This window comes from Magnolia sinica, chromosome 6 (genome assembly GCF_029962835.1).
Source record: "Magnolia sinica isolate HGM2019 chromosome 6, MsV1, whole genome shotgun sequence".
NCBI lineage: Eukaryota > Viridiplantae > Streptophyta > Magnoliopsida > Magnoliales > Magnoliaceae > Magnolia > Magnolia sinica.
Genome location: NC_080578.1, coordinates 13,880,781 through 13,900,224, shown reverse-complemented (window position 1 = coordinate 13,900,224; position 19,444 = coordinate 13,880,781).

Sequence of the window (19,444 nt, the reverse complement as noted above, 5' to 3'; positions counted from 1 at the left end):
TTTAAAATATATTAATTTAAATTTTTATGAGGATTGTTTATTTGAAAAGATCTATAGAACTCGTTTTCTCTCTTTCATTATTAGAAGTACGAATGTCTTAAATCTAATTCATTTTAACACTTGGTAAGTCTCCTATCGAATTATTGGAAGGTTTAAAGTATTTATTTATTTGATTGATGATTTCTTAGGAATGTATGCCTTTACATGCTTAATAAAAAAAGAGATGCTTTTACTTGTTTCATTAAGTTTAAAGCATCGGTTAAAATTAGAAAAGAAAGAAGATTAAGTGTCTGCATGCTAACAGTGAAGTGTCAACTGACAGTGGGGTGTACTAACAAGTTGACAAAAAAAAAAGTGTTCGCATGCTTATGAATCGTGCTGAGTTCTGCTTGACTCAAGTAGCGTTTTTGGGTGGAAGCCGTTATCACGCCAAGTTATTTGGTGAATTGTTCTCTTACGATTGCACAAGATTGTAAGATCGTTGAAGATGTATAGTCTGAAAAAATTGTTACTTGTTTGTTCATTTACACTTTTTGTTAAGATGCTTATATGTGGATTCCTAAAGAGCAGATGACTAAGATAAATGTGAGTTCTAAAAAGTGTATTTTTCTTTGCTATGTATATAAAATAAAGGGGTACAAATTGTGGGACCTTACTGTTAACAATTTGGTGATTAGCCATGATGTTATATTTTAATGAAGTTTTGATGTAGAAAAATAGGAAATTGTTAAACTTGGAGTTGTCAGGGATAATTGAATTGAAAATTTGAAACAATCTTCAAAGTGATTAAGGTCGGTTGAATAGAGTTATAAAACATTTTGTTTGATTAAAGAATTATGTTAAGGCTAATGTGTTTTGTTTTGGAAGTTTATTTATTTAATTTTTTTAGGCCAATTGTTATTAAAAGTATTTTTTGAACTATTCAAGAATTATGTTAAGGCTAATGTGTTTTGTTTTGGAATTTTTTTTTTTTTTTTGTAAGGCCAATTGTTATTAGAAGTATTTTTTGAACTATTTAAAAAATTAATCTTAAAGTGTGAGAATGTTGAGGTAATACCTTTAAGCATACTTACATATTAGATGCTTCCATTAATTAAACATCTCCTCATCCTCCTCTTTATGTATAGGCATAAACGTATGAAGCTTATTATATTTAGGCTTCAATGTACTGTCTCTCTATCTTTCTTGTGGGTATCTCTTACATAAAGAGAGCACACATGGAGTAGATATTATTCTTCAAAAGTATTTCGTAGTGAGAAAGTTCTTGTCTAGAGGGAGAGTGAAAGAGAAATAAGCCTTTTATTTTATATTTTTATATCTTTTGTTTTAATTGGGAAGAAAACTCTATCTTGGGGCATGTAGGCATCGATATATTGTCAAACTATGTAAGTCTTTATCCCTCTCATCTTTTGTTTTTTGCATTGCCTTTCAAATTTGTTTTTTCTTTTTTTAATCTTTGGGAAATTGACCATACTAACCTCAATGTATGGTCAAATTTCCTAAAAAGATTAAACCTTTCAAATATTCCAAGGGTGGCCTTTTGACAAGTTTCTGAAAATTACTTGGACCAAAATGCCTTTTGTCCTTGGTTCAGTAGTTGTACGATTTTTCAGTGAATAAGAAGTAACGTCATATTTAATGACATGTATAGGACCCTTTTTCGTGGGTGTGGCAAGGCCAAACTCGTGGGGCCCACATTGATGTATATGTATAATCCATGCCACCCATTTTTCTAGCCATGTCATTTTAGGTCTAAGGCCCAAATATCTACTTGATTTAGTGCTCGTGTGGCCCACATAATAGAAAATAATGGTGATTGTTGAAACATTTTAGATTCACTGTGATGTTTATTAGAAGTGGACATTGCCGAAGTTCAGACTTTTTGGGCCCACGGCAAGCTGCCCAACAAGCTGGATAAATCGGATCACCACATTGTGGGCCTTAGGATATGATACTAATGACCAGGTAGTAAAAGAAGTTAACACGTTCAAAACCATGATCCATACAACATGACAACTATGACTCATATAACATGACAACTACGACCCATGAGAACCACGAACCATATGGGCCCACATTGATGTATGTGTATAATCCATGCCGCCATCCGTTTTGCCATGTTATTTTAGGGGTAAGGCCCAAATATCAGTCTGATCCAGCGCTCGTGTGGGCCACAAAATAGAAAATAATGATGACTGTTGAAACTTTTCAAGCTCACTGTGATGTTTGTTATAAGTAGACACTGCCCAAGTTAGGACTTTTTGGGTCCACGTCAAGCTAGCCGACAAAGTGAATGTATTAGATCACCCCATTGTGGGCCTTAAGTTATGATACAATGGTTTAGCAGAAAAGGAAGTGAACACATTGAAAACCACGGTCCATATGTATAACATGAAAACCACGACCAATATAACATGGCAACTACAACCCATGCAAACCACGATCAATACAACATGACAAGCATGACTCATATAACATGATAACTACGACCCATGAAAACCACGATCCATATAACATGACAACCACAACCTATATAACATGACAACTATGACATATGCAAACCACAATCCATACAACATGCAAACCACAATCCATATAACATGACAACCACGACCCATATAACATGACAACTACGACGCAAATGGGCCCACATTGATGTATTTGTATAATCCATGCCGCCCATCCTTTTTGCTGTGTCATTTTGTATGGATCATGGTTTGCATGGGTCGTGGTTTTTATGTTATATGGATTGTGGTTTGCATGTTGTATGGATCGTGGTTTACATGGGTCGTAGTTGTCATGTTATATGGGTCGTGGTTGTTATGTTGTGTGGATCGTGATTTGCATGTTGTATGGATCATGGTTTACATGGGTTGTAGTTGCTATGTTATATGGGTTGTGGTTGTCATGTTGTATGGATCGTGGTTTTCAACGTGTTCACTTCGTTTTCTACCAAACCATTGGTATCAGAGCTTAAGGCCCACAATAGGGTGATCCGATCCACCACCTTATCGGCTAGCTCACCATGGGCCCAAAAATTCCTAACTTGGGCAGTATCCACTTCTAACAAACATCACAGTGAGCATGAAAAGTTTCAACAGTCACCATTATTTTCTATTTTGTGGCCCACATGAGTGCTGGATCAGGTTGATATTTGGGCCTTACTCTTAAAATGACATGGCAAAAAGGATGGGCGGTGTGGATTATACACATACATGAATGTGGGCCCTTTTGGGTCGTGGTTTGCATGGGTCGTAGTTGCTATGTTATATGGGTCATGGTTGTCATGTTGTATGGATCGTGGTTCAACGTGTTCAATTCCTTTACTACCTAACCATTGGTACCATATCTTAAGGCTCACAATGGGGTGATTCGATCCATCCACCTTGTCGGATAGCTTGTTGTGGGTCCAAAAAGTCCTGTCATGGGTAATGTCCACTTCTAACAAACATCACAGTGACCCTAGAAAGTTTCAACAATTACCATTATTTTCTATTTTATGGGCTGCACGAGCGTTGAATCAGGCTGATATTTGGGCCTTACCCCTAAAATGACATGACAAAAAGGATGGGCGGCATGGATTATACACATACATCAATGTGGGCCCATATGGGTTGTGGTTCTCATGGGTCGTAGTTGCCATGTTATATGGGCCGTGGTTGTCATGTTCCATGGATCGTGGTTGTAGTTTTCAACGTGTTTACTTCATTTTCTACCAAACCATTAGTACTATAGCTTAAGGCCCACAATAGGGTGATCTGATCCATCCACCTTGTCGACCAGCTTGTCATGGGCTCAAAAAGTCCTATCTTGGGCACTGTCCACTTCGAATAAACATCACAATGAGCTTGAAAAGTTTCAATAGTCACCATTATTTTATATTTTGTGGCCCATACAAGTGCTGGATCAAGTTAATATTTGGGCCCTACCCCTAAAATGACACGGCAAAAAGGATGGGTGAGATGGATTATACACATACATCAATGTGGGCCCATTTAGTTCGTGGTTTGCATGGGTCAGAGTTACTATGTTATATGGGTCGTGGTTGTCATGTTGTCTAGATAGTAGTTTTCAACGTGTTTACTTCCTTTTTTACCAAACCATTGGTACCATAGCTTAAGGCCCACAATGGGGTGATCCGATCCATCCACCTTGTCGGCCAGCTTACCGTGGGTCCAAAAAGTTCTAACTTGGGCAGTGTCCACTTCTAATAAACATTACAGTGAGTGTGAAAAGTTTTAACAGTCACCAGTATTTTCTATTTCGTGGCCTACATGAGCACTGGATTAGGCTGATATTTGGTCCCTAGCCCTAAAATGACACGACAAAAAAGATGGGTGGCATACATATACATCAATGTGGGCCCATATGGGTCGTGGTTTGCATGGGTGGTAGTTGTCATGTTATATGGACCGTGGTTGTCATGTTGTATGGCTCATGGTTTGCACATGTTCACTTCCTTTACTACTCAGCCATTGGTATCATAGCCTAAGATCTAGAATGGGGTGATTCGATACATTCACCGTGTCGGCCAGCTCGCTATGGGCCCAAAAAGTCCTGACTTGGGCAGTGTCTACTTCTAACAAACATCACAGTGAGCTTGAAAAGTTTCAACAGTCACCATCATTTTTTATTTTGTGGCCCACATGAGCAGTGGATCAGGGTAATATTTGGTCCCTAGCCCTAAAATGACACAACACAAAGGATGGGCGGCATGGATTATATACACATACATCAATGTGGGCCCATATGGGTCGTAGTTGTCATGTTATATGGGTTGTGGTTGTCATGTTAAATGGATCGTGGTTTGCACGTGTTCACTTCCTTTACTAACCAGCCATTGGTACCATAGCCTAAGGCCTAGAATGGGGTGATTCGATCCATTCACCGTGTCGACTAGCTCGTTGTGGGCCTAAAAAGTCCTAACTTGTGGTCTCCACTTCTAACAAACATCACAATGAGCTTGGAAAGTTTCAACAATCACTAATATTTTCTATTTTGTGGCCCACATGAGCATGGATCAGGGTGATATTTGGTCCTTAGCCCTAAAATGACATGACAAAAAGGATAGGCGGTATGGATTATACACATACATCAATCTGGGCCCATATGGGTCGTGGTTTGCATGGGTTGTAGTTTCCATGTTATATGGGTCGTGGTTGTCTCGTGGTTGTGGTTTTCAACATGTTCACTTCCTTTTCTACCAAACCATTAGTACCATAGCTTAAGTTCTATAATGGGATGATTTGATCCATCCACCTTGTCAGCCAGGTTGTTGTGGGCCTAAAAAGTCCTGTCTTGGGCAGTGTCCACTTCTAATAAACATCACAGTGAGCCTGAAAAGTTTCAATAATCACCATTATTTTCTATTTTGTGGCTCACATGAGTGCTGGATCAGGCTGATATTTGGTCCCTAGCTCTAAAATGACATGACAAAAAGGATGGGTGGCATGGATTATACACATACATCAATGTGGGCCCATGGGTAGTGGTTTGCATGGTTCCTAGTTGTCATGTTATATGGATCGTGGTTTTCACGTGTTCGGTTCCTTTACTACCCAGCCATTGGTACCATAGCCTAAGGTCCACAATGGGGTGATTTGTTCCATCCACCTTGTCAGTCAGCTCACTGTGGGCCCAAAAAATCCCGCCTTGTGCGATGTCTACTTTTAACAAACATCGCAGTGAGCTTGAAAAGTATCAACAACGGGTGACACTATCACCATTATTTTCTATTATTTGGCCCACACTAGCTCTGGATTAGGCTGATATTTGGGCCCTAGCTCTAAAATGACATGGCAAGAAGGATAGGCGGAATGGATTATACACATACATCAGTATGGGCCCAACGAGTTGGACCTTACGCACGCCCAAAAAAAGGGTTCCGTACACATCATTAAATACGAAGTAACTTCTTATTCACTTGAAAAGCCGCACAACTACTTAACCAAGGACAAAGGGCATTTTGGTCCAAGTAATTTTCGAAAGCTTGTCAGGAGGCCAACCATCATAATATGTGAAAGGTTGAATCTCTTTAGGAAATTTGACCATACATTGAGGCTAATACGGCCAATTTAATGTTTTATGGTTTTGCATTGCTTGCGTCAATCCTGTGCCGGTGTTTTTCCGCAAAATATTGAGTGCATATCATCACTTGTCGACTTATTTCGTTGGTGTAGCCCACCTGATGGATGGACTGTCCTGGCTTCTATGCAATGCCAGGTGATCTTCACGGTGAGACCTACTATTTGAATGGTATGGATTTCCGATACAAAATGGCAATTTGGTGGAAACAATTTGGCATGACATGCTATAATGCTTTCAAGATTTCATACTACAAGGTAGAAGCAATTCCAAAAAAATCATACTGCTATATATAATATTTAATAAACTGAAAATAATCAATAATCTCAATACAAATATAAACCACATTTGATCCAAAACCATTGTCGAAGTCTGAATAGCGGAAACAAAAAAGAGTGCCCACATGGCATCGATGACTCTTAAGTCGGAATGAGAAAACCCCTCTGTGGCTGAGAAAAACTACCCCCAGTAAAAAAATCTTGCAGTCACCATTCCCACCACCACAACGAATATCACCACAACCATTATCCTAAAGCTCTTAACGACCCTGAATCTCCAATCCTTCTCACTCTCATCTTCCTTGTCAACAACAACAACTGTTGGCAGTACTGCCTTTGGCGTTGTTGGCGACGTTTCCTCCTCGCATTCGGAACAAGAAACCTACTTTGGGTTTTCGTTGTCGTCGAGTGGAGACGCAAGGTCAGACGTTGTCCCACCGCTTTCATCATTGAGATAGGAATAAGTGCATGAGCATGTCGAAAGGGTGTGAAGACAATCGACAGGTGGCGATGAACGGGAGTCGGCCCAATCATGAAAGACGGTCTCGAGGTGGGCCAGGCTTTGAGTGATGGGATGCAGGCGATGTGGGGTGCGAGGGTGAGAACCAATCTCGGCCGAGAGAAGGCTATTGAGGAAGAGAATTTTTTGGTTGATGGCTTGGAAAGGAGATGGTGGTATGGTAAGGTGGTTTCCATGGAATCATTGAACAGTTTGGATTGAAGTTCTTGAAACTTTTTTCTGTAACACTGCGTATCTTTTGTCCATATCTCTCTCTTTCTCTCTCTCTCTCTGTCTTTTTCGTTTTTCGGTATGTGGAAAGACGCTCCTCCTCTGTTGCCGTTATATCGATTCTAGAAAGGTGTGATCCATCTTCCCGTTTGGGAAGACGGTTATTACTGGACTGGACTCTGTAGTGATCACACAGGTACCGAGATCTTGGTACTGGTCGGAGCTGTGGGCTCCATGATGTAGAGCGGGTCGTGGACAGTTACATGGCTAAGATGGATCAGAAAAGGCCTGACGACATAAGTAATCCAAACCATCAGACCTTAAGTCGGGCGTATCTCGCAATCCGGAATGAGTTATCTAATGTAAAATATATGATTTTGGGAGTAGAACGAGCTACTTTAGCCAACTAACCTTGCTACGCTGGGTTACCCAAGCTGGATTTGCGAAATACCGCCAGATCGACGGTCGTTTCCTTATTTTAATTTCATTTTTACTATAAATAGTAAGTTTTAGTTTGTTTATAACTCTTCATCCGTTGGGCTTTAGGAGTTGCGTCCAACGTGAAAAGTGCTTAGAAAAATTAGGAGAATGGTTTGGTGAAGCCAAATAGGACGCTTACTATTTTTGGCCGAAAACCTTGCTCACTAGTAGACATCATGACCATCTATAAATAGTAAGTTTATTATTTATAGTAAGTCGCGAATTCTAGGAGTTTTAGTTGTAGTTTGATTCTGATTTCTTTGCCATTACTTGGTACCCCTATTTAAAAGGTTCTAAACTCGTTTTTATTTATTCATTAATCAATTTCGAATTTATTAGAATTTATTTCTATTTCCTGTTTTCTTTCCTCGTGGATTCGAGAAGTCTCTGTGAGGAGTCCAAAGAAGTTCCGTGGATTCAAAATAGTTATCCTCTTCAGGAAGACGGTGCTCGACCTCACGTCGTCCCCTACATCAATTTGGTATCAAAGCGAGGTTTTTCCTCGGATAGATGGCTTCTAACAACGGGTCAGGCAACAATCTTAGGGGCGGTGCTTTAGGAAATTTACCTTTAATGGCCACAGCTTTCGAAGTAGCACAACAAGAGAATCGACAAGCCATGCAAGGGCTGTAGGCTTCCATCGACCGCATAGCGGATCTCTTGGCGGAAACCCTAGGGTAACTCCGTGTTCCTAGTGGTAATCCTCCCCCGCCAATTGCTGAAACTCGTAATTGCCCTGATCGCAGGATAGTACCGGCAGTGCATCCAAGGGTCATTCCTTAGGAAGGGGGATCTAGTGAGGAGAAAATCGACGTCATAATCTTCCAACACCCCAGCAAGGCGACAATTGAGTAGATTGGACAGATCGAGAATTTAAGATGTGGGTTGATATTCCTAACTTCAATGACCAACTACACATTGAGGATTTTCTCGATTGACTTTCTGAAGTTGAGCGATTTTTTGAATATATGGACATCCCTGAAGCAAAAAAGGTTAAGCTCGTGGCCTATAAGTTAAAAGGCAGAGCTTCAGCTTGGTGGGAATAACTGCAATTCGCACGAACCAGGTAGATGAAAGCACCAATCCGCACATGGCAGCGGATGAAATATCTACTATATGCCGATTACTCCCTAGCGATTACGATAAAGTATTATTCCAACAATACTAAAATTGTCGACAGGGTAGTCGGTCGGTGAGAGAATACACAGAAGAATTTTACCGCATGGCGGTGCGTAACGATTTGGTTGAGATTGAATCGCAGCAAGTTGCCCGATTCAATGGTGGATTGCGTATGACTATCTAGGATGAGGTCCAAATGCAGTTTGTCTGGACAATGAATGATGCGATCAAGTTGGCTACTCGTGTGGAAGCGCAACTTAAACGTCCTAACACACGGACTTATCCCACCGCAAGGATCCCTGTGGTAAGTCCACCCCAGGGAGCTCCACACCCTAAGGGGAAGGAGCTCGTAGGAGCACGCACTCAACCTCCTACGTCTGAAAACCGAGATCAGGGGAGCAGGTAAGTTAGACCCCAAAGGGGCGTATCGATTGCTGCTGGTCCAAGTAGAATCCCGAACCCCTATACTCGGCTAAGGCCTGATAACTGCTATCGTTGTGGCCAACCGGACTACCTATCAAATACTTGTCCCCAGCGAAAAGTGGCAAGCCTCGCCATCAATGATGGTAGTGCTGATAACACCTATAAAGATCTAGATGTTGAAGAATAGGAGTATAACACTGAGGATGAGGCAGATGATTCAGGTTGGGTTCAGCAAGATCACGACGAGTTGCTCGTCGTGAAGCGACTATTATATGCGCTAAGAAAAGAAGTGCATTCACAGCGGCATAACATCTTCCGCACTAGGTATACGGTGAATCGAAAGGTTTGTGACGTGATCATTGACAATGGAAGGAGTGAGAACATCGTCTCTAAAGTCATGATGAAAAAATTGTAACTGAAAACAGAGCGTCATCCCTCCCCATATACAATTGGTTGGATCAAGAAGGTCAGCGAAACAAATGTAACTGAACGGTACACCATATCCTTTTCAATTGACAAACATTATAATGATGAAGTAGTATGCGATGTTGTTAATATGGAAGCATCTTACATACTACTTGGTCGACCCTGGCAATCTGACCGTGACGCTACTCATAAAGGGCGAGATAACATATATATCTTCGTCAAGAATGACTGGAAGACCATATTAGCTCCTATGGATCTAGAGGGACCACCTGAAACTTTTAAAGTGGAGGGTCGTTTTCTCTTAACCATACGGGACTTTGTGGAAGAATCCAAAGAAACAAGATAGGCTTATGCATTAATTGTAAAAGGGGAAGAACTCGAACCTACCATCATCCTTGAAAGACTAAGGCCCTTGTTACATGAATTCAAAGAAATCTGGCCCGATGACCTTCCCGATGGGTTAACCCCCATGTGGGATATTCAACACCATATTGAATTTGTCCCTGGGTCCAGTTTACCTAATCGTCCTCATTATCGAATGAGTCCGAATGAGTGCGAGATTTTGCAGGGACAAGTGGAGGAACTGATCCGTAAGGGTCTTATTCGAGAAAGCATGGGCCCATGTGTTGTACCAGCTTTATTAACTCCAAAGAAAGATGAGAGTTGGCGCATGTGTGTCGACAGCCGGGCCATCAACAAAATCACGATAAAATACAGGTTTCCTATACCACGGTTGGACGATATGTTGGACATGATAGAGGGCGCAAAAATATTTTCTAAATTGGACCTAAGGAGCGGCTACCATTAGATTCGAATACGGCCGGGTGATGAGTGGAAAATGGCCTTTAAGACCAAGGAAGGATTGTACGAATGGATGGTCATGCCCTTCGATCTTTCGAATGCGCCTAGCACATTTATGAGATTGATGAACCAAGTTCTGAAACCTTTCATTGGGCGGTTTATTGTGGTTTATTTCGATGATATTTTGATATACAGTCAAGACGAAACCACCCATATGGAATACCTCAAGAAGGTCCTTCAAGTGCTCACTAAAAATAAACTATATCTCAATTTAAAAAAGTACAGCTTCATAACTAATTGCCTATTGTTTCTGAGTTTTGTGGTTACATCCACGGGCATTCGAGTGGATGAGAAAAAGGTAAAGGCAATCAGAGAATGGCCGGTTCTCACAAATATTCACAAAGTGCGAAGTTTTCATGGACTGAAGACATTCTATCATCGGTTCGTGAAAAATTTCAGTACCATTGTGTCACCAATCACAGATTGCATGAAGAAAGGACAGTTTCAGTGGACTAATAAAGCTGATAGGAGCTTTGCCGAAATCAAGCGTAGATTATCCACGACCCCGGTTCTTGTACTTTCCAACTTCGACAAACTTTTTGAAGTCGAATGTGATGCCTCATATGTCGGGATTGAGAGAATTTTGTCTCAAGAAGGTAAGCCGATAGCCTTCTAAGTGAAAAACTTAGCGATGCACGCAAGAAGTGGTCTACATATGAGATCGAGTTGTACGCGGTGGTCCAGGCACTACGACACTTACAACATTATTTGATTTAAAGGGAATTCATACTTTACATGGACCATCAAGCTCTCAAATTCATTAATAGCCGAGCTAACATTAACTGTGTGTATGCTAGATGGATCTCGTTTTTGTAGAAATTCACGTTCGTGCTAAAATATAAGTCAGGGCAAAAGAACAAAGTAGCCGATGCGCTGAGTTGCTGTGTAACTTTGTTAGTCACTATGAGCAATGAGGTTATCGGGTTCAAGCGCCTCAAAAATACATATGCCAACGACGACGACTTCAAGGATGCATGGGTTAGATGCCAAGAAGGTCACCCCGACGACTTACATATGCAAGACGGGTTCCTTTTCAAGGAAAATCGACTGTGCATCCCGAACAGTTTGCTAACGGAACAGATAATCCAAGAGCTACATGGAGGTGGCCTCAGTGGACACCTGGGGCGAGACAAGATGCAAGCTCTTGTTGAAGAATGATATTACTGCTTGTAATTAGTACATGATGTGGGAAAGACAGTCCAACGTTGTTATATTTGTCAGACCTCCAAGGGGCAATCTCATATACGGGCCTCTATACCCCGTTACCCGTGCCTGATGGCCCTTGGGAGGATTTATTTATGGACTTCATGCTTGGTCTTCCACAAACATAACGCGGCATGGATTTGGTGTTCGTGGTAGTAGATCATTTCTTTAAGATGACACACTTTATTCCATGCAAGAAGACTCTCAATGTAACACACGTGGTGAATCTATTCTTTAGACAAATTGTGCGGCTACACGGGGTTCCCAAGACTATTACTTCTGACCGTGACACGAAGTTCATAAGCTACTTTTGGCAGATTTTGTGGACTCAATTCAATACACGACTTTAGTTTAGCAGCATCTACCACTCACAGACTGACGAACAAACTGAGGTTGTGAATCGCACGTTGAGAAACCTCCTTCGATGTATTTCAGGAGAAAAATCGAAGCAGTGAGATTTGGCTTTATCTCAAGGGGAGTTTGCATTCAACAACATGATGAACCGCTCGACAGGAAAATCTCCGTTCCAAGTTATTTACAAATGAGTACCTCGCCACATACTAGACTTGCTCCCTCTGCCCAAGTTTCCAGGCAAGAACATTGCAGCAGAACATATGGCAGACAAGATCATGGGCATTCGTGTGGAGGTACAGACCAAACTACATGCCTCGAACGAAAAGTACAAGCAGCAAGCGGACAAGTATCGACGACAAAAAGTGTTCGAGGTGGGCGACCAAGTAATGGTCTATCTGCCCAAAGAAAGATTTCCGACCGGAACGTATAACAAATTGAAAAATAAAAAGATTGGACTGGTACCAATCATCCAAAAGATCAATGAAAACGCTTATGTTGTTGATCTTCCAGATGACATGGTGATCTCACGAACTTTCAACGTCGCGGACATGACCGAGTATTATGAACCAGAGCATGACGAAAACTCGAGGACGAGTTCTTTTGAAGTGGAGGAGACTGATGTAGAGTAGGTCGCGGACAGTTACATGGCCAAGATGGATCAGAAAAGGCCTGGTCGACGGCAGAAGTGATCCGGACCATCAGACCTTAAATCGGGCATATCTCGCAATTCGGAATGAGTTATCTGACGTAAAATATATAATTTTGGGGTAGAACAAGCTATTTTAACCAACCAACCCTGCTACACCAGGTTGCCCAAGCCAGATTTGTGAAATACCACTAGATCGACGGTCGTTTCCCTATTTTAATTTCATTTTTACTATAAATAGTAAGTTTTAGTTTGATTATAACTCTTCATCAGTTGGACTATAGGAGTTGCGTCCAACGTGAAAAGAGCTTAGGAAAATTAGGAGAATGGTTTTGTGAAGCTAAATAGGACACTTACTATTTTTGGCCAAAAACCTTGCGCACTAGTAGACATCACAACCGTCTATAAATAGTAAGTTTACTATTTATAGTAAGTCGTGAATTCTAGGAGTTTTAGTTGTAGTTTGGTTATGATTTCTTTCCCATTGCTTGGTACTCCTATTTAAACTCATTTTTATTCATTCATTAATTAATTTTGAATTTATTTGAATTTATTTCTATTTCCTGCTTTCTTTCCCTGTGGATTCGAGAAGTCTCTGTGAGGAGTCCAGAGAAGTTCTGTGGATTTGGAATAGTTATCCTCTTGAGGAAGACGGTGCTTGACCTCACGTCCTCCCCTGCGTCACCCCACCATGATGAATACGTTTTATCCACTTTATCCATCCTTTGTTACAGATTATTTTATGACATAAGCCTAAAAATGATGCAGATATCAAGTGGAATATATACTGTTCTTGACACATAACACCTGTTTATATGCTAGGATCGAGTATGATGAAATATGTGAGGTGTTACAACCAGATAAATAAATGAAAGAAAACTAAACTAGAATAAATACCTGACTTGTTTACCAGAACAAATGATCAAGGTAAGTGGTCAGTAAGACGTGACCAGATTGGTATGAACAATTAAATCAGAATTTAATTGAACATGATCCTACAACTTAATGTTGAGGATATCTACTCCCCTTTTTTTTTGGGGTTAGCTTGTTAGTACACACCCATGTTAGTATACACACTCCATGTTAGCCACCCCTACTAGGGATTAATGCCAAGACCTGAGGATATCTACTCCTACTCCTAAGGTATTGTAGTGGGAACCGCGATGTAGTAGCTACTTATGTTAAGCTAAACTAAGGAAAGATAAACAAAAAGTAGATAAATGTGTTTGGCGTGAGGCCTCGAGATCTTCTTCATGTGCTCCTTTTATAATTTGTTAAGGGAGTGAAAACCCATCGCTAACTTATTGCTTCTGGATCCTTCGCGATCTCTCGTAGTTCTGGATATGAGAATCCCTTTAATTTCTCTGGAACTGGTGATTTGAATTGGGAAAACAGACCCCAGTCAGATCCGAATTCGCTGGCTTCTCCGATCTCATTTTCATAGCCGATCTGTCATGGAGATGTTCGCGGTTCATTAAATACTAGACTTGGATATGTCAAGATTCCTTTAATCAAGACAACCAAGTTAAGGGATGGATTCAGATCAATCCTGGCCACTCAACGTTTCTGTTGATGACATACCTTGTCCACTTTGTGGTGTTGGATAGTCTAGATCAGATATCCTCTAGCATTTTCGCCATTCACTGTAAGATGGTTTAGAGTGCTAGAAAATGTAGATGGATAGGATTCATCACATCCTAATCTTCTGAACTCTTGATCTCGATCGAAGTTCGACCTTGGAGGTGTTTCAGTGATCTCTTTGTCTCTTCCAATCTCCTTATTGTTGGGCAGAATGGATTTATTCGATATATTATCATTGCACAAATTAACCTTTTCATCCAGCTCTCTCATTCTTTTTGTTCCAATCAATGGACAATTGGGGATTAGCTGATGATATTTTCTCTCCCAACTTAGGTTCGGACACAAGCTAAGTTGGCTTGGACATAGGTACGATGTCCTGATGAAAAAAATTGAATCATCTCTATCTCTACATTATCTCCTATCTTATCTCCTATGTTATTTCTATCCCTAATCATTCTCCCTTATATATATATATATATATGAAAATGGTTCTATGCGGTCGAGCTCATGGGAACTTTCCATGAGGTCGAGCTGTGTGGGCCCCACCTTGATGTGTGTTAAACATCTTAAGGAGTGTGTCGTAAGATGAGCCTTTCTTTTTAAGGAGCGTGTTGTAAGATGAGTTTCACTCTAGCTCAGATATTAATCAAAAGGCACCACATGTACAACTGAAAAAGAAAAAGAGAGAGGAGGTTTTGAAGAGCTTAGATCCAGTAAGTTTATTGTCATTTTTAGTATTTTTTTATACAATTAATGTAATTTGACTCGATCTATGCAATGAATAGTGTGGATCGGCCACACGTTCATTGCATTAATCTGTGGGTAGATACGATGTAAAGATGATGGATGTCTAAAATCCCATGTGAAGTTTCTTATCGCAGAAATTGATTGGTGTGCATATGGTCGAATCAAATTAGATCTGTACAGATTATACGATCCCCAAGGCCAAAATATACAAGGGCCATAACTTCCAGATCAATCTGACCATTGGATGGGTTACACCAGTCAAATTTAAAAGTATTCAAAGCTTAGATTTTCGCACAAATGTTAGTATCACTTGGTGTAGAAGGTCGATATGGATTATTGGTATATATTTGGTTAGATTCACACCATTAATCCAATGTGTATAGACAAAATATACCAAGACCTCAAGAATCTTAATGATCCAATCATCCAGTGGGCCACTCGATCAATCATTTGCCATTCAATTTTAAAATCTTCAAAAGAAAAAAAAAGAACATCTAAATTTTAATAATTGAATTTAATGAACATATTATATATGAAAATTTTAATTATTTGGTCATTTAGGGTTTGGCCACCTAGGATGATAATCAAAGGCGGGCCCCACCATTTAATATAACCAGATGAATAACAATGTTATAGATATAATGATAGGATTTTTGAATTTAAACCAGCCAGATTATCTTACAGATTCTATACTACTAGACTCAAGCGAGTAATCCCATCGTGTCTCATGTTCATTGGAGTTAAAATAAATTGTTTGTGATTGTTTGATTGATTGATGTACCAATTGGAGTGTTTTGTTGTGATGTTGTTGATTTAATTATTATGAATGTATGTTATGATAAATCACACGTTAATTTATGCCAAATTGTAAGAATTATGATAATTGTATATTAAATTTACATGTAAATGTTCTGATCAAGACAAGTAACTATGACAATTATAAAAATGATGCATTCATACATCATCCATTATACAAACACATTGCATTATCGATCTTGGGGGCCCACTCTGGAAGAAATGTCGATCTTAAGAGAGCGTTACCAGATGCGGGCTATGACCAAGCATACCGAAAGGTGGAAGCTTACCCAACGGGTGGATGCATATTGATGATCTTCAATCCAAGTAGATGAACGATCATCCTATCTAATGCATTCATACATCACTTGCATCCATATTACTGTGCATACTCTGTTTCTATTATATTTTAATTTCAATAAGTATGAATGAGACTTGGTTTTCTCACTAAGCCTAACCAGCTTATATTTTTATTAATTGAAAAACTATACAGATGAGGAAGTAACTGATGACTTGGTGCAGGAATAAAAAGTTGTGTCTAAACTGGTGTACGATACACATGAGACGTGACCATACCTATCAGAAGAGGAACTGGCCGCATTTGGACCATCCATAATTATTTAATTAGAAATTTATTTGTTAGAATGATCTGATTTATATAATAAGTGATGGTATTAGTTGTAAAATTTTAAGCATTTGATTGGTTTTATTTAATTGAATTGTTCTATGTCTGTAACAAGTATTCATCGGTAAGTTGTATTGACTGATGAATGATGCCTAATTTATGTTGATTGAATGTTTATGAATGTTGAGAATGGATAGATGTTGGTTTTTAAATCATTTTTTGTGAATGATTATGAATAGATTTAGTTAGAATGTAAAAATGAATATTACTTTTGCCTCTAAATAATCGTATAATATAATGAAGTTAGTACACTTTGTGTACGAGTTACGACTCGAAACTTGGATCTGAGTGTGCACACTTTATACTCGAATTTTGGGGCGTGACAATCGTTGCTATCACACTGAATGTCTCTAAGAAGATCTCCCATTTTGAAAGAATTATGAGACACGGTCTCACCTAGAATCTCTCAATAGATTCATGATAAATCTGTTCTCTCGATGACTATTTAATAGACGTGTTTGGTACGTTGCCTCATAGATGGGCACGTTGATCGTGACCACATGGTATCACGTGGTATGCAACAATTCATCCCCAAAGGCATGCATAAGGGTTTGTACCATTACATTAATAACGGAATGCGTATCGCCAAAGGAAAATCAACAAAAAATTTCTTTAAATGCGAGTACATCTTTCGTGTGCCAAACACATAATGACACCACATGACAATTTTCTATTGGACCACATCAAGGTGCCAAAAATGGGTGTAAACAGAAGACTTGATGGTGGTAGCCATGAGGAAGAACCTGGGCCTACGCTCATCTAAGACTGCTCTATCCTGATAGTCAACGATCTAATTAGGGCTGAAAGTCGGGTGGGTTGGGTTAGGGCTCAACCTTAGCCCAACCTAGGGTTCCTATACCTCAACCCTAACCCAACCCAACCTTGGGTTGGGAATTCTCAACCCAAGCCCAACCCAAGCGGGTTCAGTGGGGTTGGTCGGGTAGATATATGCTAATATTTTCATTATTACATTAGTCTATCATATTTTCAATACAAGTTTTATTTTTTATACTTATAATTTTATTAATTATATATGTAGTTATTTATCATAAAGAACATTTTTTTTAAAAAAACAAACAAGCTAAAATATACGACAACTACTTCTTTAAAAGCTGTATTGTGTATCAAATAACCTATGTGGGAGAGGGAAATTCGGTGTATCTTGTTAGATTGAGTCATCGGAAATGGCATGGACCAATGAAACCCGATGACATTGGAATTTCCTGTGCGTTCAACACAGACGATCCACACTTAATTATAATTAATTTATAGGGAACTTATATATTGATCAGGTTACCGAGCCCATCCCAAGTTTTATGGGGTTGGCATTTGTACGGCCCAAGCCCGAGACCAAACCCGATACATCTTGCCCAAGCCCAACCCAATGTCAGGTCGGTCACGGGTCGGTCGGGTTGAACCCGCCCAACTTTCAGCCCTAGATCCAATCCAACGTTGTTGAATGAGTTGGGTAGGCCAGCCGTTAAGTTAGGCCCACCAAATCCAACCAGGCCAATCCTGTTTAACTATAGGCCCACAAAATCATGCAAGCCAGACCAAGCGGTTTATCCTCCTTTTAGGTCCAGCCCCAAGTCATTCTCTTCATAGTAACCGTGGCAAGGTAATGTATCAATCAGTACCATCCGCATACTGGACCCTACCATAAATATAAAATGGTTCAAAAGTGACGTAAAAGGGTGTTCTCAGCCATCTGATCGGGGGCCTTTAAAGCAACGGTTAAGAAACAAAACAGAAGAAGTTAAAGCCCGACATTTGGTGTCAGAAAGGGAAATAAAGTGAGGGCTAGAATTATCTGGGGCTTAAAATTTTAAAACAAAGCCCATTCCATTATGAACTGTCCATCAATAATTTACCCTGCCTTTGGAATGGATTGCTTGATTTTTGGTCCACCACGAAATAAAAACAATAGACTGTTTTGAAAAGTGTTAGCCAACCACATCCAACTTACATGTGTGCTTGATGCGTGAGTGTGAAGTCCAAAGTGTAATTTGGCATTTGAGAATCTCCTTGAAATCGCTGCCTCTGCATATCTGCTCTTCACTGTTTTCCTATTATCCATGTTGGGCTACCACGTTGGGCCTGTGCATAGGTCTATCAATGGGCCGAATAGAGCCACTGGCTTTCAGTCCTGGCCCAATGGATTTGGGCTGTGATTTAAGAGCAGCTCAGTCAGGCCCATCCCAAGCCCGTCCTAACTTGGCCCATCTCGGATTTTGAGGGCCGTTCTTGTCACACATCATGCATGATAGGGCACAATCACTCCAATCTTACACAAAAGTGGGTGGCCAGGCTCTGTCTTGGGCCGTGCATAATCATCAGGGGCCAGATCCTTTTTGTTCTCACAAGGGCCTCGGCTTAGGATTTATTATGCAGGCTAGGCTTTGTCAGATGTGACTTACATCATATGCCATCTCACTAGTAGCATGTGGCTCAATTAAATTCAGCCACATTAAGTCACCATAATATCTCTATCTTCTGATTTAATTGGGCCACATGCTGCTGTTAGAGATGCGTGAATTTGTTTCCCCATTTTTAACAGCAGCATATGGTCCAATCAAATCCTATATGTCAGGTTATTAAAGTCATCTTCGGAATTGGAATTATTTCCCTAACGTGTATGAAATAAAATCGGTTAGTATCTTTGGCAACATTTAACATATGGAAATTGGTTTTTGTGTCTTTCACAACATTTGGCAAGTCCATGGCTACTACGCATAGTAAATGAGTAGTTGATTATGTGTTACCCGGGTATCACCTTAGTAAGTGGTGCGTTGACCGTATGTCTAAGCATATCCGCATTGTCCATGAGTTATTCCAGCTCATTTTAGGTCATGTTTCAAAAAAATGAAGTAAATCCAAATCTCAAGTCAGTGTTAATATTCGTAATTTACCTTCATCCATGTCTTTGTAACCTTACCAATAGCAAGTAGACAATACGGGGAGCCGAGGAAGTTTTAATGGTGGGAGTTGATTGATCACTTTTACTTATGGTGTGGTTCACTTGAGATTTGAAT